Source organism: Zonotrichia leucophrys, chromosome 2, assembly GCF_028769735.1.
Source record: "Zonotrichia leucophrys gambelii isolate GWCS_2022_RI chromosome 2, RI_Zleu_2.0, whole genome shotgun sequence".
Classification (NCBI taxonomy): domain Eukaryota; kingdom Metazoa; phylum Chordata; class Aves; order Passeriformes; family Passerellidae; genus Zonotrichia; species Zonotrichia leucophrys.
The window spans coordinates 141,105,840-141,127,447 of record NC_088171.1 but is presented as its reverse complement, the minus strand read 5'-3'; the positions used below and the strand labels follow the sequence as shown (position 1 = coordinate 141,127,447).

General features: G+C 46.5%; 1 protein-coding gene across 3 annotated transcripts in view; it reads right to left on the bottom strand.

Moving 5' to 3' along the window:
- ZHX2 (zinc fingers and homeoboxes 2) overlaps positions 1-15,415 on the bottom strand; it is a 74,723-nt gene extending 59,308 nt beyond the window's left edge. The window contains exon 1 of one of the 3 annotated variants that reach the window (XM_064706616.1): positions 15,345-15,415. The gene's annotated coding sequence lies outside the window, so the exon portion shown is untranslated. Of the gene's footprint in view, positions 1-14,886; positions 14,990-15,344 lie in introns of those variants that run through there. The other 2 variants (XM_064706622.1, XM_064706618.1) reach the window with 2 other exon arrangements.
- Between the last annotated feature and the right edge of the window lie 6,193 nt (positions 15,416-21,608).

The following is a 21,608-nucleotide window of genomic DNA, read 5'->3' as shown; positions in this document are numbered from 1 at the left end:
GGCTTAATCCCGAGCCATTTTCAGCAGGAGGCGGGATGGGATGCAAGCTAACTTCCCAGTATACAGCACAGCCTGTGTCACAATACAAAATCCAACCTTTGTGCCTTGCCACACAGAGCTGCTCTGTGCACTGCAGGTGGGAACCATCAGATGCTGTCAAGTAAGAGCCAAGATGCTGATGCCATGAAGTAAATGGTTTTATAAACCCCCCAACAGGGCAGTTTTCACTGATACACAAACTGTAGATGAGCGCTGTTGTAAGCTCCATCACATCAGGTCAGTGCAAAAGGACACACCTGTACAAGCAGGGCACTCAAAAGACCAATTTGCAGTTCTTAAGCCCAGGCAAGCACAATGCATAGACAGCATCACTGGAAAAATGTGGAACTAACACACCTCCAAGGAGATTAAACTCTTCTGAAAAGGCCAGGTGCAGCAGGTGTCCCAGGACAGCCTGATAGCAGACTCAAACAGAGCCATTTTATTTGGCTGGTTGACCTGTTCCCCTATTTCTGCCGAGGTTCTGGTTTTGCCCTTTCGTGTCTTTATTTTAGGCCTGGATAACATTTTCTTGTGTCAGAATTTACTGTGACCCAAAGCAGCTAGTGGCTGGAGTAGCCACCAATCTAAACACACATGAAAGCTTGAAGTAACACTTCCAACCCTGTGTACCACCTCTGAGGACACAGGCAAACACAGTTACAGCTAATCAACAGCTGGTTTCTGCTAAAAATACTAGAGACCTGCAAGTCCCAATGAACTCCCAGTACCCCATGGACCACTTAGATGCCAAGATATCACTTCAAAGGCTAGACTTTAGAAACCACTTTTCATAAATCTGTACAACCATTTTTATCTTGACATGACTACATTGCCAGCAGAAAAGGAATTATGATTTGTAGCATTTTCTAAAGCACAGTCCAGTTCTCAGTCTGAAAGTGCTGAAATGAGGAATTTGCCCAAGACTACAAATACATGCTTTCTCCTTGGAAACATAGCTCACAGGCAGAGGACACATCTGGAATTCCTCTGCTGCCAGCCATTGGTTTAGTTCATGTTATGATACCAAGAACTGAAAGTTGTTTCTGCTGAGAATCCCTCCTTCTTCCAGTTGTTTCATAGGACAGAGTGAGTTTCTACATTTATGGAAGTGTTAATTATCACTGTGTTTTCCCACATAATTGATACTTGATAACCAATGCCTTTGGCAGTGGTAAGACATGGCCCCCAACATTCTGAATTACACTGGTCTTTACTCTCCTCAAGAGATTTTACATTTCTCACCTATGGTTCAGCCTCAGAGATGAAGGAATCATGTCTGTTTTGGATGGCAGACTCCTCCTAATTACCAAGGAAAAGGTGAGGAAAAGGCTCCCAAAACTCAGGTTTTAATAAAACCTTTAACCTTTGTGCCCATGCTGAGAGGCATACCTTTGTGGAGGAAGGGAGCAGCTCTACAAAAGGAGAGGTAATGGCACTCACTGGTAACTAAAAACCAACAATGATCTGCTCTGCAGTCTCCACTGCAGCTTTTTCTAGAAAAGCTGCACCAGCCAACAGCCAGGGACTCAATTCTTGCATCCACCCATTTTCCAGCTTTTGCAGGAATTGCCTTAATAGAGTCACAAAAGAAGATCTGGGTGTTATTCTTGTAGCAGGAGGATCCCAGAAGTCTTCCCCGAAGACACTTATGCTACTTTTGGGGGCAAAAGCAGATGGCATTCAGTATGCTGCTGGAATATTCCTGGAAATCGGCATGACAAGCAAGTCCCACCAGTGCTTACTGAAATCATACAGGACACGGCAGGACCACCAAGTTGTGTCCAGCACATTCAGCTTACCAGAGCTGTGTGAAATAAACATTAACCTATATATTGTTTCAGTGAAGAGCTTTGAATTTCTACCCTGGGTCTGCCCTAACTTTGCTCCAGCAATTGAAAGGAATGGCTCCAGGAGAGAAACCAAGTATCTGTTGTAACTTAATATCATGTGGGATTAAATATTCACTGTAAGAAATAACAAGAAAGTTGTACCAGAGAATGTTTCTGATATGGGTTTATTTTGCCACCTGGTTCCACTTCTGCACTACCTGCAACCCCAGAAGCTCAAAGAGTATTGAAGGCTGGTCATTCCTGACACACCCTGCATCTTCCAGTCACAGAGGACCTTTTTCACTCTGAAGGCCAGCTGGATGTGGGAAAGATCTTAAACACTGTACAAACTGATCCTCATTCCTGCAGTCATACCTGTTCTCTCTAAAACATATCTCCCTACTTTACCAAAAAATGCCTCCCACATGTATTTACACCAGTATTCACCCTGCAGATGGCTGTGGGAAAGAAACAGATTTTAACCTGCCTGGTGCACGACCAGCTGAGCTGCAGTTGGGATTCAGTGGACAGACTCCTTATTGCTGGTAGACTTAAGAGATGAGATGAACACAGTTTTATCTCCAAAATCTGGATGGAGGGGTAAAATAGCTTCCCTGCTGTTTCTTGGTACCAGAGAGAACTAAAACAACTGGCTCCTTCCCAGGGAATTCACTGCTCATCTCTGTGATGATGCAGGAGCTCTGTCTGGAAGGGACAGGAATGACTTGTAGCAATGGCTTCAGATGAGGCTCAGTGAGTGTCCCCTTCTTTCACACTAACCAGACTTCAATTAAAAGTATCATTATAGTTTTGGGCAAAACATTTCCATCCTCTGCTGGCTTTCTATTGCTTGGCTTCTGGCAAAATGTTCAACTTTTGTGCCTCAGTTTCCCCACCACTTAAGAGTAATAAAACCTCCTGTGGAGGTATCACTTCCACCTTGGTGCTTGTATAGGAGGAGGATGCAAAGGAAAGCACTACAAGAACCAGAGATCATCAATAAAGCATCCAACACTGCCACTGATGCTTCAGCAAACCACCAGCCCACTCGAACCCTAGGAGTGGGCCAGATGTGAGCAGTACAGCCAGATGTGCAGCACTAGCTCAGAAAGCCAAAACACAGGAAGAAGTTGCCAGGTTCTTCATATTCATGAGCTTTTTAATAAAGCTCCACAAAACTTGGAGGCATGTTCTCTGCTGTTGCTCTTGCCCTTTTGCATAGCGAGCAAGTCATAAATATTTCAGGGGAAGAGTCCAGAAAATTTGCAAGACTGGTCCTAGCCTTTTACAGCATTAATGAGCAGACCATTAATAGTTAATGAAGCAGCTGCTGGTGATCTCAGAGGTAATGGCAAGATGAGAACAGTAGTGTTTGCCCATTCACTACAATGTGATAATGAAGGAATGGCTTGATCCTTCTATCAAATTCTCCCCATCACAGCAAGACCCAGAAGATGATCACAGGACTTCCAGCAGAACCACACACAACCCCTTGCCCCACTGCTGTCACCCAGCACGGATGGAGGCTGCTGGAAGTGGTCTGAACCAAGTGTCCTGATGCTCTGTGCACATCTGAGGGACTGCAAAGGCTTCAGTGCTGTGTCTTAAACACAAGACTAATGTTCCAAACAGTCAGGCAGGACCATGCAATGCCTATGTGCAGGTGTGTGTGTGCACCCCATAGCCACACATATGTAAAAATGCCAATAAAAAGAGTGGGTGTTGACACCTTTTAGAAGTCTCAACTGTTTGTTCAAAGCTGCACTTTGAAAACCAAACTCACAATACAACTGGGCAGCCAATTTCAAAGAACAATTTCTGTGATTTCAGCCTCAGATGCAGCGAGGACTTTGGTGAAAAGGTATTCTTGCTGTACTTACTCTTTTGTATATCTGAACTGACATACCTTGGCTGTATCTCTGCAGACAGGAAAGCACCTTGCAGACAAGAAGTCACCTTTTGGCAGCTCTGCTTTCCAGGGGCTTTACCAAGGAAGGGCATCACTGGCCAGGCTGTTGGTGCAACTGCAGTCCTGCAGCCTCTTTGTTTTGAGAATTGGGTAAAAGTCTGGACAATGCCAAACTCAAATTTCCTTCATTTTATCACTGCCAGTATCGCTGATTTTTAAAGGATTCGTGAGATTTGTTTCCATCTTCCTTCACATTTATGTGTATGTGGGTCCGTCAATCCCAGCACAGTAACTTCCTACTGGTCAAATGAAAACAGGGAAGTTGTGGAGAGACCCCCCCCACCACCTGTGCTCTGGAGGGTGGCCAGTGTGACCCAGTGCACGCAGGAATTCAGCACCACAAATCAAACACACTAAAAGCAGTTTGCGTCAGTCCTTGGCCCCGGGAATAATCAGCCTCCTGGATTTCAGCTCACATCACATATGGTTTGTCAGTTTAAGCCTTTTCTGTGGTTTTCTAATAGGGGTCTGCAGAGAAAGCAAGGATTGATAGCAGAGAGGCTCCCTGAAGACCCCCAGATGGACAGGGACAGCCAGACCCACCTCCTTCAACAGCAAGCTGAGCTGGGTTTGGATGCAATCTGAGTATCTCCCTTTTATGTAAGTGTCCTTAGCACAGAGTGCAAAAGTTCATCTGTTCCAGCCGTTCAGGACTGGCAGTCAAGAGCTTTGCATTCAAAGGGAAGAGAAAAAGGAAAAGAAAAGCTTAATCTCAAAGTTGCAGTCTTAATTCCACCCTGCAAACCAGAGATGTTTCAGTAGTGCGGGAGTCAAAGGCAACTGCAGCACTGGGCCCTTTGTTAAATAATTAACTACGATTTGCCTAATCCATCCATGCCAGGTTCTCACTGAAGAGACAAAAACCATCCCCATCAACACCCCACTCTCACCCAAGCAATGAGCTTCCTACAGCACCTCCTCGATAATCCTCTAGTTTTTAACAAAACTGCTCCTTGACTTTTCTCACCTTCAAACACGATTCTGCCTGATGCTCTCAATGCAGATCAAAGGTGACCTTAGTGGATCCTTACTGTGCTAAGACATAAATTTATTAAGTTAAATTTCAAGTAATTATGTTATTCTGTAATTTTATTAAAAGCTATCATTTGCCAAACATGCTCTGGAAAATAATTACTACTCAGACTTAATAATAAAGTACATAATTAGCGATGAATGTATACTGCCTCTTTTAAAAATCCATAGTATGTAATGTTCCTTCGTGCTTTGAGTGGGGAGTGTCTTAAAGTGATCATAAACATTGGTTTAAAGACTTTAATACCTTAAACTAATTTAAATCACACTAAGGATGAAATGTTACATAGGAAGAACCCTGCCAGATTCAGATGTGTCAGGCTGTTCCTCACTCACACACTCTATTTTGCATAATTTAAGAACAAATATTTTAAAACAGCAGACAAGTGAAAAATAATCTTTAATGAACCTATCCAACCTCACACGTTTCTTAATCAACTTCCTATTATCGGCCTGTTTCATTTAAAAAAGAAGGAAAAAAAAGTTGACATTTTACCTTCTCCTCCAGCAAAACTGTGATGCTAAGTGTGTGTTGCATTTTTGTTTCCAACCCTTTGATAACTTATTTTTTTACTGATTTTACAAGACAGCAAAGGGACATGGGCCATTCATGCACTAGTCAAAAATTATCAAGCTGCAACCCCAAACAAGCCAAGGGGCCACAGCAGAAGCTGAATGTTCCAAAATGAGTATCTGTCAGCTGCAAAGAACAATCCTAAAGGGTTGCAAATCACAGTCCTTTTCCACTGCTGTGCAGAGCAGCAATCAGGAATTTGAGCAGGAGAAGGGTGTCTCAGCCAACCTGTGCCAGAAGCTCAGCATGGAACACATCTGGGAGATGCTGCAGCAGGGCCCAGATGCACAAACCAAGCAGTGACCTTGCAACACACAGAGCAGCCTCCACCCTGAGACTCAGTAAAAGGATCAGGACAAGAGAGAAGCAACAAATAAAACCCCTATCTACACAGGAATGAACAAAATACAGGCAGATTAAAAAAATTAAAATAACTAAAGCATGTTAGATGAAAACATGAACCAGTCTAAGTGGTCCTACTGCTTGTGCCAGTGAAAGGCAAATAGGAAAGCATGCCTTGAGTGCAAGGCAGATAACTGAAAAATACAATCAAATTCCCACCTTGGCTGCAGAAATCAGTACAGAGAGGAAACTCAGGTATGAATTCAGGTTTCCTGTGCAAATACACCATTCAAAATGCATCAAGCTACAACTCACACCACTCCACACAACATACCTCAAAGCTAAAAGTGTGGCAGAGCCCAGGTGATAATTCCCATCCCTCTTGCTGTCTGCTACCATCTGTAGCAGTCACAAATCCTTTGCCACACAGTACTGCATACCATGTACACCACCACAAATTTTGGGATGCAGCTTGTGTTAAATACCCAGAATCTCCTCTCACACTTTTCCCATTCAACAGCACAGTTCAAAGCAGATCCCTGTCTCCATCAAGCACCACAATAGGCTTTGCCCACAGATGGAAAGGTGCTCTCCTTGTCCTGTGAGCACCCTGCCACAGCAAGCTCCTTGTTGGGATGTGAACTGAGCCCTCCACAAAATGTCCGGGTGGGAAAAGACTGGTAGGGGAAGAGGTGAAGGAAGAGGGTACCACAAAGAAATTAAAAATACAAACCATGTGCTCAACAATGATCTTCCTTCTGAACTGAGCATGGGGCACAGACAGAGATTTGTACTTTTTTTTTTTTTTTTTGGTGCACATTTTCTTTAATTTAGAAGAACCTTATATTTAAGTCCCCCAGAATTTTTGTGGGAGAGTAAGTCGCAGAGGGCTCAGCACAGAACTGGAGCCAGCTGGTAAAGGCTGTCTGGTGCCTGCTCACCCCTTGCACCCTAGGGCAGTAAACTCTGAAGTTGAAAGCACTCACCCTTGAGCACTTTGTGGTGAGAACAAGACCATTCACTGCTCACCAAGAGGCAAGAACAGAGCAATGAAAAAGCAGTTCAGGTTTCAGGAGATTAACTTTAAATCCACCAACTCAGTGCTCTGATTTGCTGCTGGAGAAGAGATGGGGCTGGAGCTAAGATCATTCCTATGTACAAGCTCTTTTCAGCATAAATAATATATTGTGACACTCCTCTCCTGACTTGGACATGTACGGAGTGTTCGCACACTCTCCTGGACCATCACACAGAGGGTAAACACATAAAAATAAGTTGATAAGGCTAAGATCCAGGATAACAGGACAAACAAACAGAATCTAAGGCACTCAAGTATATTTATGGTTGAAAGCAAAATCCTTCGGAGAGCTAAGATTTTTTTTCTTTTATCTGATTAAGTGTGGATCTTGAAACTTGTGATTGCCTTGAGCAGCATTTCTCAAACCACATCACCCCCTCGACATCACCAAGGCACACAGACAAGATGCCAAGAGATACACAGAGGAGGGATATCCTGAGAAAACTATTTTAGCAATAGTGAAATCATAAGGATGCTCTCAAGAGATGCCAATTTAAAAGTAGTAAAGAAAACAGTTCACTCCAAACACATCATTCTTTCTTGTCACTCCAATTGTTTTAAAACACATGTAGAGCCAACTCCTCTCTTATGCTGAAGAATCCTGGACAGTCAGAGAGAAGTAGAGGCTTCTTCAGGCAGCACTTTCCTCTGAATTTTTCATCACAATTTATACCTGGAAGCTTCCTACCTGCTGTAGTTGGGCAAAATCCTGCAGGTCCTCAGTGGCTACCAGCCCCTGTCATTGGCACCCTGGCATGGGCACGATGCATTTGCCAACTCTTCCATGCAGCAAGCCCTGGCACTTTCTCTGGTTTGAAAACCCCGCATGAAGATTTTCAGCATCATTAGCCAGCTTTTTCAGATGGTTTCTCAATGAAAACTAAACCTAGCCCTCAGAAAGATCCCACAGTGGAGCTGGTAGCTTCCTGGCAAGATACTTTACCTGAGCACAGGCTGGAAGGACCTGTGCCTTAGGTTAAAGCTCAAGTAAAAGGGCTACTGTCTCTCAAAAAAGAAAAAAAAAAAAAAGTATGTAAAACCCTGAGACATGAAAAACAGATCCCAAAAATCTGCAACTGCAAGGTCATAACTGCTGGTACTGAATATTACTTGATGTTAATGAAAAGCAGCATCAGGCTGCAAGAGATGATGTGGGGATGCCAGATAGTAAATACATGAGTGATAAAGGATTCTGTAACCACCTTTGGCTGAGCAAAAGGAAAGCACTGGTGTACTGGTCCCAGGGGTGGGACCAGTGACAGTCATGTGGACTCCCAGCCAGGCAGCCAAGGGCTCTCCCTGGGAGGGAGCTGAGCACTCAAACAACTTCCTCGCCTTTCAATCACATGGAAATGAACAACACTCCTCACAGAAGGCCAGGAAGGGGAATCTCTTTGGAAAAATGCAGAAAAAAACAGCTTCAGGGGAAACTAGGATTCTTTGGGATAACCCTATCTTCCACAATTTTCAAGAAAGCTGTACCAAAGCCTGGAAGACAACAAGCACCAAAGCCTTTAACAGCAATGTGCTCCCAGCATATCATTTAAATAAATCAGTTTCTGGAGAGACAAAAGACAAGGAAAAACTCCCTGTGGTGCCTGACAGTTTGTGCTCAAGAGGATGCTGAAAAAAAACCCCACAACAAGACATATTTGCTTTTGAGGTGGGTGGTAGGAGGAGGGGAGGGGAAGGAATATCCCCAGAAACACTTGAGGCCAGAACCATCAGGACTTTCCTTCATTTTGTGTGGAAGTGAATCAGCAGTGCTCTGCCAGCCCGGCAGCAAAGCCTGGAGATGCTGCTGCTGTCTGCTTCATACTGGCTTTCACTGGCATGAGAGGAGGCAAAAACCTCCCTGCACCAATTCCCAGGCCACCAACCCACACACTCTGAAACCCTACAAAACCTAACTGCTTCCAACTGGTGTTTCCTCTTGGATTTTTGTCTTGCTAGTAGGATTTAAGAAAAAGAACAAGTATTTTCCCACTTCTGCTATCTAAGTAAAGTGCAACATAAAGTAACTGAAACTAATAAGCATGAAATTCGGTTGAGAAATGTAAAAAATAAATGTCCAAAACTTAGAGTGAGAAAAGTGAACACACACAAGAAAGGCAGCAGGAGGGATACAGAGACCTTGAGACATTCTGATATTTTATTAAATTTCTCTGAGAGTGCCTTCAGCAGATACTCAGAACCTAATTTTTTTGGGAGGTATTAAAAAAAAACCAAAACCAAACAAACCACAAATAACAAGATTCTGCTTAAAATGAAAGGAACTACATTCTTCCCTATACAGTTTTGCTCAAAGGGCTTCTTCCTCCACTTCCTCCATCACACTGGACAAGAGGTTAAGTAACACTGAATCTGAAGCTTTCTTAGTTATGGCCACTGACTCAAAAGGAGCAAGAAAATCTCTCTATTTGTTTGTTGGTGGAGGGTTTTTTTGTTTGTTTTACGTTCCAGTGAATAAAATATGCAGTTTTAACACTTATTAAAAATTGTGGGAACAACACACAATCAACTACAAAAGAGAAGCCAAAATAAACAGGTAATTTGAGGTTGCAAGTTAAAAAAATATTTAGTATTTAAGAAGGGAAACAAGGTCAGGACAGGAAGAATAGGGAGGGAGAAAAGAGAAGGAAAATCCAAGATTTCAGGCTTCTCATAGGCTCAATAAATAAATGAAAAGCAGTGCAAGACATTCCCATCCTACCCAACCACTGCTCACACGAAATTAATCGTCCCCTCCATCAGTGCCAACTGAGACCACACTGCAGATCACAGCATCAAAATGCTACAGATTAAAAGTTAACACTGAAGATTTGTATCTCTACATGTCACTTCATAAAGGAGGGAGAGAAGTAGAGGGCTGTTTCTCCGCAAAGCCAAAGCTACGAGTTTTTTAAGTGGCAAGGCAAGTAGCTTTGCTTTTCATCTTGCAACATTTTTCCAGGAAAGAAGATGAATTTCAAGCTATGGAAGAATTTACCAAGTGAACTGAAAGCCACGGTGGGCAGGTAATACCGCTCTTGAGGAAACTCTGTGACCTGCACAGAACAATTTGCATTTGCCAGGATGTGCCCATCCCTGTGATCCAGAGCCTGCACTGCCTGCAGCTGCAGGAGGGGCTGCACTGAACTGGGGCTGCACTCCAGCAGTGAGGCTGGAGGTTTCCCAGAGCACAGGGTGGATGTGCAGACACAAGAGCTGAACAAGCCCATGACAGCAGGCATGTCTGCATGGGCACACTCACACCAGCCTGTACCCCCAACACTTGCCATGCATTGCACCAGCCCAGGGCAGGACATGCCACTGAAGCAGCTGTGCTGGCAAACCCAGGAGCGAAAGGGCTGCTACACCAGCAAAGGGACATTACTGCCAATGTCACCTACTGAGACAGGGCTGGGAAGATAAACCCACTATCAGCACATTCACCCAAGGAGAAAGTCCTTGATGTGCTTGTGGGATGCTGACCAGATCACAGCATCTGGTACCCAGCCTAATGAGGTATTAAACATACACAGCTTCACTTTGTACCAAAGCCTGTAGAGATAGGACAAGGAGCAATGGTTTTAAACTGTAAGAGTGTAGGTTTAGATTGGACATCAGGAAACAATTTAAAAATCCTTTTCAACCCTCAGGCTGGGCAATCCCAGACAAAGGCAGCATGAGGCAGAGGCCTACAGGCCTTCAGAGCTTTTGAACCATGCAGATGGAAACTGCATCCAAGGCTGAGCCTGGACCATGGTACCCTGCAGTCTGTGTGGGTGGGAGTTGTGGAGATCTGCAAATTCCTCCCAATAAACCTGTAATAGTTAGCTTGAGAGGCAGGCAGGTGGTGAGCAGGCTCCAGTTGACTACATCAGGTCCCCACTGGACAACAGTGTGGAGAAGACACAAACTAAAGCTGGTGCTGGAGAGGCTTGTTATCAGAGCAAAGCTGAATTCCCTGACCTGCTTTCAGCACCCAGCATGCCCTTGCTCCCAGGGAATTTGCCAAAGGTTGTCAAAACTCACTGCAAGCTCACCCCCTCCACTCCTGATGTGTGACTTCTAACCATGCAGGTGTTCCAGATCCCCTTCTTCCCCATTTGCTTCCCAACCCTTCCTCCCCTCTCTCCCCTGCAGATGGCAAATGCTCCCCTCTGTCCAGCGCTGACAGAGCCTTCCCACCAGAGCCCCACTGGGGCACTGCTCACTGCAGGCCACCTGCAGTCTCATCCAAGAATTCTAGCAGGTGTTGCACCATAATCCACCTTCTCAGCTAGCAGAATCTCCCAGGATGACTTTTTTGAAGTCCCCTCCTAGCTGCCAACACCTAAACCTTCCCTCCTTGCCTGTGTCATTCTCTCTCTGCTCACTAACAAAACCAAGCCATCTGAGCCTTCTGCAGTGCTAAATACACAAAATCATTTCACACCTCTCCCTCAGTTTCACCAGCACACTCACAATACCGGTCATTCTACATAAACTCAGCTTATGGAAATTCAGTTTTCACTTTAGAAACTGGTTTGGGGTCCCACGGTCCTGAAAAGATCTTGCCAAATGCACTGTCTTATTTTCAAACTCACAACATTTTTACAACAACCCCAAGTGCTACTTTTTAAAACCAAAACAACGAACCAAACAACCCTTCTGCCTTGCTCAAGGCATGGTGGTTTTGGAGAGAGGGCTGGCTTGGTGATTTCTGAACTGTCTCTGGAAGGCAAGGCTGGAATTGAACACTGCTCCCTTCATCTTCCAAGCATCCAACTTATTTTATTTCTATTTTGCTACACCTTCACAAACCAAACTCTCTAATATTACCCCATATGAAAAGTATTTGAATCCTTCTGGAAATCAACAGCTCTTTCAGCTTTTCAGAAAAAAACCCAACTTACTGCTACCCTGGGACTGAACTGTATCATTACATCCCGTAAACTTCAGATCTATTTTTGAAGGGTTGATAAAATAAACTAACCACAAATATTAATTCTAGCTGATGTGACACTTGTAAAAACACCCTGACAGAAGACCAGCAATAATCTTAATGGCTTTAAGTTAAAGCTTTTATAGATTATTTTAGTGCAAACTTTTGTTTATTAGTTACTTTCAGTATGAACAAATAGCATCATGGAGATGTGCAGTAACCTTTAGGGAAAGAACACACTTGCTGAATTACCCTCACACCTGAAAGAAAGTCAAACTACAATTACACTCCATGTGAAATGTAAATGCAGTTTTACCTGACAGCCATGCTGAAATCTCAGGGAATTCAGCTGTGACACTGCATGTTTCTGAACAAATTCTAATTAAAATACTTTTTCTATTTATTTCCATTCCTTAAGTGGACACAAAGAAAAATAATTTAGACATGGATCAAAACATCCCAACCAGAAGACACTCCAAATAGCATTTCTGAGAACCATCCAAGTTAGCGTAAAACAAAAAGAAATAAAACCTGAAGATGTCACACATGCAAATACAGTGATGTCATGTCTGGCATTAAAATTTTTGTCTTTTATGAAGATCAGCAAAACCTGCTGTGTTCTCATTCCAGCCTGGAGCAGTTTGAAACTGGTTTGAAAATGCAAAAACAAGCCAGTAACTTTACTATATGTAATGTTGGCTTTTTTCGACTTTTAATAAAAACACAATAAAACTTTCCCCTCTCCACAAGAAAAAACACTACAAACTTGGGCTGATTCATATAATGGGTTACTCATTTTACAGATATTGACAAGAAATTTCTGATTGTAACTAGAGTAAAAAGGAAAAAAGCAAGTGGAATTTTGAGAGAATGCGATTTGAAGGAGCGTGCTACTTTCAGACACTGACAGCAGGAAATATCCTGTGTGACAAAACTCTGACAGCTGAACTCTGGGGTGGACAGGCAGGAAAAACATCATTTTACAAAGGTGAGCAATCACAAGGTCTTTGGGCTGACGACTGAGCTATAAACACCTATCCGCTTTTTGGCACTGAGTTTATCATGGATACAAGAAGAGAGGACAAACATGGGACAGCTCTTGGCCATTGCTTTCTGTAGAAGCCTGGGGGGATAAACATGCATATGAGGGAAAAGTAAAAAAAGGACCAGTCAATTCTTAGCATTTATATTCTTCCCAGTTGCTGGCCAGTATCTTGCTTTTCCTTATCCAGAAATCAATCTGCAATTCTGTTTCAAAGAGCAGCTGAGTTCATACAACGTATTGAAGCCACATCTACATTAGAAAGGCTTCCCCGCTACAGAAATGTATTACCCTGGCAAAGCACTCTGGACACAGATACCTCTTAAACAATAATATTGCTCATCTACTGCTCTAATAAAACCACGGCAGCACACACCATTCCTAACACACACGCCATTTCCCAGTACGGCTGCATGAATGAGCTTTCTGCTAGAGATATCAGACCTCCTCTAGTTACATCTGCGCCTCCACGACCCAGCCGCGACCAGGAGGGAAACACCGCTCACAAAGTTTCATCAGTAGTTTAAAAATAAAAGGCACCTCCCTGACAGCCTTGTGCCGTGACCCTGAGCTGTCAGACGTGCAGCTTCCCAAGGCAATGCACGCTGTGGCACTGTGCCCGCGGCTCCTCGCGCTGCGGGACCCGGCAGGCAGGAGCGGCTGATGCCCAGCGATCCTCATCACCCTTCCCACCCAGCCTGGAGTCCTACTCTTCCCTCCCATTCCTACTTCTGCGGATGTTTTCTCCCCTTGTGCTCTCCACCTTCCAATCCAAAACTTTTGCTGTGTTCCCCTGCGCGGCAGAACGTTCGCAAGTTCGCAGGGTTTCCAAGGAGCACCTGCCCCAAGAAAGGATGGGGAGCCGCCAGCGGAGAGGTGCTCGGGCAGCCAAGGGGGGGGGGGGAATCAGAGCCATGCCCCGCCTCCCGGCCGTCTCCCTCGGGAGGGATTCCCAGGCTCCGGACTAACCGGAGTGCTCAGGAAAGAGCTGGGTACAGGGATCCCCCAAAGCCAGACAGGTACTTCCCTGCGTCATTTCCAAGTTATAGTCCTAGCAAAGAGGGGGGGAAATCAGTATCCTTCCCTGTCGCCTTCATCGCAGAGGGAGAGAAGGGGGAAAAAAAAAAAAAAGAAGATAGGTCTATGATGTCTTTGGAAACCGGCTAAAACAAACGGGAAAGTCACCTCTCATAAAAAAGAAAAAAAAAGAAAAGTGGATATAACGTGCCAAAGCCTGCATTTCCCCAAACCTCCCCATTCCGGAGAAAATAAAATGCCACGGGAAGGCACAGCCTTTCGCTGGGTGGAGGAGGGATGGAGCGGGGCGCCCGGCTCTGCCCCGCCGCGGTCCCGGCTCGGTGCCGCCGCTCCCCGCAGTTACCGGCAGCGAGACCCGCGCCACGACCACGGCGTCACGGGTGGGAGGGGGACTGCCAAAGAGGGGAGGGAGGGCAGGAGGAAGGAAAAAACATCAAAAATTAAACCAGAAGAAACCGCTGCCAAGTGCGGCCGCGGGCGCGGAGCCACGCGCGGCGGCGGCGCCGGGCCCCTCCCGCGCCCCGGGGCGGCTCTGCCTCCCCGGCCCGGGAGCCCGCGGCTCCTCGTCAGGGACCGCGCTGACAAAATCCCCTGCTCGCCTCTACGTAACGCCCTGTCGAAAGCGGACGCCATATTTTGTGTTGCTGATGTCGACATAGACAAACGTAGACATGTTTCCCCCCCACTCCTGCTTTTCCCCCTTCGCCCAAACTTGCGATTGGGAGGCGGAGGGGAGCGGAAAAAGGGCGAGGGGACGGAGGCTGCACGGCTAAAAATGAAAAACGTAGCCAAAATAATTACCAGCCCACCCCGAACAGCCCTCCCGGCTCCCACCCCCGGCGGTCTCCCCCGCCCTCCCCCCCACCTCCCGGCCCCCGCCGAAGTCCAAGGAACCGGACAGTTTCTGCAGGAGGAAAAGTTGGGTGCGAGCGGTCGGGGCGGGAGCGCCGGCGAGCGTCCGTGCGCAGGGAGGGGGCGGCTGGGGAGCGCCGCGCACCGGGGGAGGGGGCCCCGCCTGGGAAGTTTCCTACCTGCGCCCAGGGCGGCGGCACCGACTGTCCCGGGCGGAGCGGCACCGGGGCTCCGCTCCGCGCCGCTCCGCTCCGTGCGCCGCCCGCGGCCGCGGGACCCCGCGCCCCCCGCCCCCGCCGCGCCGGCCCGCGGGGAACACGCGCGCCCCGCCACGCGCGCACGCACCGGCCCTGCCCCGCCGCGGAAAAAAAAAAAAAAAAAAAAAGGGGAGAAAAAAAAAAAAGGAAAAAAAAAAAGGAGAAAAAAAAAAGAGCCCTCGATCGGCGGGGATCTACGCCAAACCCCACATGATCTCTGACGTCAGCCTGCGTATTTGCATACGATACCACCGCCGGCGCGGCCGCCGGGGTCCCTCGGCGCGGCGGAAAGTTGCGCGCGGGGCCGCGCCCCCCCCATGGCCCGCCCGGCCCGGGCGCGCCTCCCGCGGCTCAGCCCCTCCAACCCTCCCGGCACGCACCCCCTGCCCCAAGTGGGGGCTCCGCCGGGCGCTCCGCTCCCTGCGGTGACACCGCCGGCCCGTGCCCGGTGCCCGGCCCGGCCCGTGGCATCGCCGGTCCCCGCCGCGCTCCCCTGCCCGCTCCGCGGACGCAACCGCGTGGACCCTCCCGATCGTCCAGGTGGAGCCGGGGGCGCAGCGGGGGACCCCAGCCCCGGGCGGTTCGAGCGGTGGCGGCGCCGAGGGGCATATGGGACCCGTGGTAGAGGGGCAGGGAGTGAGGAGCCTCGGACCAGCATCCCGTGGGCTGGAGCTCCCCGTGTGGGGAGGGCAGCGGCTGGACCCTCGTTCCAGGACGTGGGGACGGGACCAGCATCTCTGCATCGCATCCCTGCTGTGGAGGCGGCGGGGCTGACCCCGCGGTGGGCACGGCGACGGCAGCCCCAGGGTCTGATGAGGCTGTGCCATTGCCGTGGGACTGCCCCTCGGAAGCGGGGCAGGTTACCTGGGGAGGTGGGAGGCACTTCTTCATCTTCGGCTTGTGATACAGGCTTTCCAAGCCACAGTCTTTTGGGTGGGCTTCAGGCGGTGATTTTGTGTTGCTTTGAAGAAGGTGGTGTGTATTTCCGAGGAATGCTACCGCAATCTCTGCTCCTCTGCTGCAACGCAGGAATCCTTTCCCCAATTTAAAATTGCCGTTGAACTCTTTGCCTTTCTTCCAAAGAGATGCAGACAGATAGGATCCAGGCTATTTTCTGTTTACTTCAATGAATTAATTAAAAGAAATAATTTACCGATTGTATCTTGCTGCTAGATAGCAGATCTTCCAACAAGTCCTGGCTAATAAGACTTAAGAGTAGCATAATCTCGCTGTAACTTCAGGGATGTGCTATCTAGACGTGGTATCTTTGATTAGATCTCATTAGATTAATCTTTTAATTCTATTCTTTGTGCTCTACAGGCTTTAATTCTCGGCTTGCTTCGGCTCTCACCCTGCCCCATGACCCAGCAGGTCGGCCAGGCTGCAGCCCTTAGCCCGGCTGAGGGACTTCGCTGGGCATGGTTTTGTTTCCCTTCCCCATGTCGGGCTGGGGACTGGCTCGTGTTCGAGTGTCAGACGAGGAGCTCTAAGTTATTGCAACTGAATAATCGCAGAAGAACGTAAATATGTCAAAGCAGTGTCAAGAGATTTCTTTGCAGGGATACCCTTATCTGAGTAGGCGTGTTTCTGACTGCCTGACTGAGTATAGTCTCTCTCTGTAAGTACTTGATAACAGGATGGATTCCTTCCTTGCTGCCACCAGCCCCGAGATTCCTGCTAACTTCGCTTTCCAGAGGGAGGCTGTTAGGCAGGGACAAGCTTGGGTATAATCTCTGCACTTGGGGCACGGAAGATGCCCCTTAAATTTTGCTGATACTCATCAAACTCTGGTGTTCGTCCCGAAAGCTGTTTGTGGTTTTGATATTTTTTAATGGAAATTTCTTTGTCTTTTAAATATTTCTGGATATATTGTGTTTAACTCTTCAGTAGCTGTCCACCCCTGAAAATGTTTCTGAATTTTGAATACTCGGGTGCAAAAAAAAAAAAGTTATTTTAGGGCGCAAAGATTTTCCTTCAGGATACACATTTTTTTTTTACCGTCTGAAATTCCTTTTCTACCATCTAGGAAAGAGACAAGCCTAAGTGTTTTAGTAAGACTGCTATACTTTTGAGTATAAAATGTTCTTGAAAGTGTAGATCAATAGAAAAGCAGGTGAAAAATCATCTGCTTGCTGTTGTCCTAATTGACGCGTACTTTGAGGCCTGTTTAGCTTTTCTTGCATTTCCAAATGCTGAAGGTTCTTTGACTGATTAGGCGATTCAAGTGCAAAAAAGGGCTGTCGGTGGGAGCCAGGTGTGGGATTTCAGACCTTAAGCCCGGGTTGTAACAAAGGCAGTTTTAACCTGCGGCCAAAGAGATCTCTGCTCCAAGTAAGGCCCACAGTGAGGCTTTGCCACCTTCCCCAGAATTGTGGATGGTGCCACACAAATTAGGATCTGGAAGGTCATTAAAAATGAGGCATAATTCACTGTATTTAAAATGAAGACGATGTGGGTTTAAAATTGGAGCAATTGTTATTACTATCCTATATGAATAAACTACTGACAACTATTTGAGCAGGTGTGTGTTCGATGTTCCTGCTAGAGAAGCTGCTCACACTGTCATCTAACTGAGAATACCTGCTTGTGTCTGACTTGGCATTTCCCACACGGAGGCACAAAATACAGTGCACAGAGATTGATTTTGTGAATGGTTTTTGACCTGGTCATCACATTCCTCCTCTGAATCTTGGGCAGTGGGACAAGCAGGCTGTGTGGCATCTCTACCTGGATGCTGTCGTTCAGGAGACGTGTAGTTGGTTGGTTAGCTCTGATTCTGTCAAATTTATTTGGAGTTAAGTGAAATGATGGAAGATTTACTGAGAGATGGCAGAATGGTGTTTAAGATTAGAGTTCATAATTACAAAAGCCTCGATTCCTTGGGAAGTCATGCAATTAAAAAAGTATCAGTGATGAATGCTATTGGAATACTCTTACAAAGTCTCAGTATTCATTTATAAAAACCTAACATTAACATGACGCGGGGTAACATAGCAAAATGGAAATTGCTTTTGCAGAATATGCAAAAGGAAATTTGCAATTTTAAATTTCTTTTGCATAAGGCTTCTCTTTTTAATTAATAGCACAATGAAAGCCACACTGATTACAAAGCGCAGTGAACATGCATGCACAATTTCCCAGCAAAGTGAGGGCAGAGTACTTGCTTGCTTTAAATGTAGTGCCCTCTCTGTTCCTTCGTGCACCGTCTCTGGGTTTAAGGTGACATCTGCTCCACAAAGTCCTCAGATGAAGTTGCAGTCTTGTCTGTGAAATAATGCCTTGGTCAGACATAATGAACTGTATACTGATGGGTAGTTTTCTTACAGTGTGGATATGAGTGTCTGACATATGTATTGTCACATACATTTCAGTCTTTTTCAGTTTAATGTTTTTTTTTCTGACTGTTTAATCCTGTGAAATTGCAGGCTGAGTCAGCATTACAGATCTAATTCCTTGTCTTGGAGGTACAGCTCTGACTTTTGCTCTGAAGGTACTGCATAAATATCATAAAAGGGAATGTACATCCTCTAAGCACTACAACGGGCATGCAAATAAAAGAAGTCTTATCTGTTGAGTGCATGGCTACATGTTTCTCATTTTTATGGTGGCCTAACTCTGTGAGATAAGTGGAGTTTTGCCTACAGGACGTAGCAGCAAACAGGTGGGCTGTGAGCTTTGGAATGGATGTGTTTGCTTCTCCCAGGGCAGGTGAACCAGCCCTTGCCTGCTGGACCAAGCTACTGCCTTGGAGCTGGTTTTGGGAAGAACCAAACTCAGCTTCTGTTGTTAATTTTACACCTTGCTCCCATCTCCTCTTCTGCCCAGTTCTAACCCTGCATGGGCATAGAGATTTGCTGGCTCTCTTTTTTAATGCCAGCTCAGAAAAGGAATCAGGCTTACTATACAATCAGAAGGAGAAATTAGGTTAAAAACAAATAAAAAAGAAGTCAGCAGACGAACACTGCTACCGTTTTTCCCTCTCTTGCGGAGACCTTGATCCTGCTGAGGGCAGGAAGTGGTGCTTGACTGGTGGTGTGCCCATCAATGGCTCAGAAACAAAGCTCTTTAGCCTGGTGGGGTTTTTTCACCACCCCAGCAAAACAGCTTCCCAAAGCAAGTTTTCTCCTTTGCTAAAAGGCTTCATCGCTCCTATCAGTGTTCTCAATCACCGGCGTGTGCAAATGCAAGCTGAAGTAGTAAGCACCGATCAGATGTGCTGTCTGCAAAATGAGATGTTAATATGAATGCACAGAAAAGGAAAATAATATCAAGGTCTGATCCAATTATAAGGGCTGATCTTATGATTTGTAGTGTCCTTAAGCTGGGGGAAGCTGTCACAAGGCAAGATGCCTCCTCTCCTGGAAGAAGGGACGATGGGGAGGATTAGTTGCTAAGCCTGGATGGAGAGAATCCCCTGAACACAACCTCCCCAAGCATTTGCACTCATCGCCTGAGCTTAAGATGGGTCCTGGCAAGAGGCACGCAGGCATCTGTCTTTTTCTGTTTCAAAAACTCCAGGAGAGCTGATCACTTATCACGGGAACCATCTGGCTTATTCTTACAGAGATCAACAGTTAGTCACTGAATGAACAAGGAACAAGCTGCATTGAAGTCTGCTCTCCCCATTAAATATGAGGACTCAGCCCAAGGTCTCTGAAGCACCACGTGCTTTGCCTGCTGCAGGCAGAAGGGAGAGAGATTTGATTCTGCCTTGAGGTTGCTGGGCTGCTGTCATGTGTTAGAGAGCTTCTGTGGGGAGCTGGGGACGTCGGCGTCTCTGCAGTGAGCTGTGGTGGCCACGAAGATGGGACCCGAGGCTTTGCTGCCTCAAGGTCACCTCTGCCAGGGGATGGAGAAACCCGAGGAGGGAGCAGGGCTGCACCATGGCTGTCTGGAAAGCTTGACACCGTCTGCTGTGCCTCCCATGTTCAATGTTGATCTCAGTTCCCAAGTGCCAGGGCAAGAGTGGGGATGGGTTATCGTTCTGGGGCAGTTGTGAGGATGCAGGACCAGGCCAGCATAGGCTGCTGTGGGTCGGTGCTGCTGGGCTGTGAAACCTAGGGAGCCAAGGTGTTTCACTCTTACCTTTGAGGAGTAAAACTCCACCTTGTCCCTGAAAGGATGCAAGCACATCTGTGTGCTCTTTGTGCTTCATTAAGAAGGTCCATAGAAATAACAGAGCCAACTCCTTGCTAAAAACTTCTGAAGTCAGGCTGTCACTGCACTGACTTGTGTTGGGCAGTCGGTGTTTTAATGGAGCCTTTGGCAGCCTCTGCCTGCCCTCTGCCATTCCTGTCAGGTCCCTGTGAGGGGTGGCTGGCTTTGAAATGCATTGATGTGCCAGGGGGGCTTTGCTCAGCCACCGCTGCTCTGAGCCTCCTGTAGCCAAGCAGGCCCCAGACTTTTTTGGACTTATCAGTGACCTGACAAGCTCAGTGAACTTGGAGCAGCAGCTTGGCCTTTCTTGTGGATGGCCTGCAGATCTCACGTGAGTGCTATAACCTTAGCTGAGAGTGACAGTTTGGGGATTTTTCTTCTCTTTTCAATGTTTTTTAATTTTTTTCTATTGCTCTTGCTAATTACTAAAGCAATTTTTAAAATTTAAATGAGGGCTTCCTCCCTCACAGCCCATCTGCTGTGAAATCACAGCGCACATCCTTTGTGACAGTTCAAGCATTGCCATGGCAACGTGCTGTGATGTGATCAGCCCTGAGTTATGACCTCACTGCGGGACCAGGCAGGCCAGGTTGCTTTGGCAGAAGGAATAAAAACCAACTAATGTATTAACAAAAGTGGTATCTCAGCTATGAGCTAGTGAGATTTGTCCTGGACTAAAAGCCAGGCTAAATCCCTTCCTGGAGCTTTTTACAGGACTTCAGTGCTAGGGCTTGGCAGGGGCATCCACTTGAGAAATCATCTATTTGTTTCCATAGAGAAAGTTACTTTCTTTGAGAAGTCTTTCCCACCAGTTTATGGCACTATTTCAGTAGAAATTCTTTGAATTCTTAAGACTTTTTTGTATTTTTTTTTCCTCCCTGTTTATCCATAGTGCTGGAGACCGAACTCTCTTTTTCCTATTTGGAGGCAGGTGCTGCCATGGCCAGTGGCAATGCATACTTCACCTGTGCTCCCCCGTGGCTTTGTCCCGACCCCATCCAGAAGATAACAGGGCTGGGGTGAGTAGTTTGACTTTCCGAGGCATTCATCTCTCACCTCCCTGCTGAGCCTGGCGTGAAGGGTGACAGGGCTGCAAGCCTTTGTGGACAACTGGAGTGGATTAGTGACCAAAGACTGCCCAGCAGGTGTCATATCCAGTGTTATCCATTTCCAATTAACCAAAGACCTGGTTCAGAGCCCTTGGTTCAAAGTAGGGGATTATTTAAATTTTTTTTTCTTGTGTGACTCCTGCTGATTTTGGATCAGATTTTAACTGTCAAACTGAGCCTGCTCTTCAAGAAGCTATTTACACATGTAACTAATTCACCAAGACAGCTTGTATATTTATCTCTACTGTAGAATGTGTTTCACAATGTGTCTTTATCTGTCCATTATATAGAATACAGCATCTTTAGACCGATGGTGCAAACAGAATTGATGGGGCTCTTTGGTAATTCTAGAGGGACTGGTGATACAATTTGCCACCT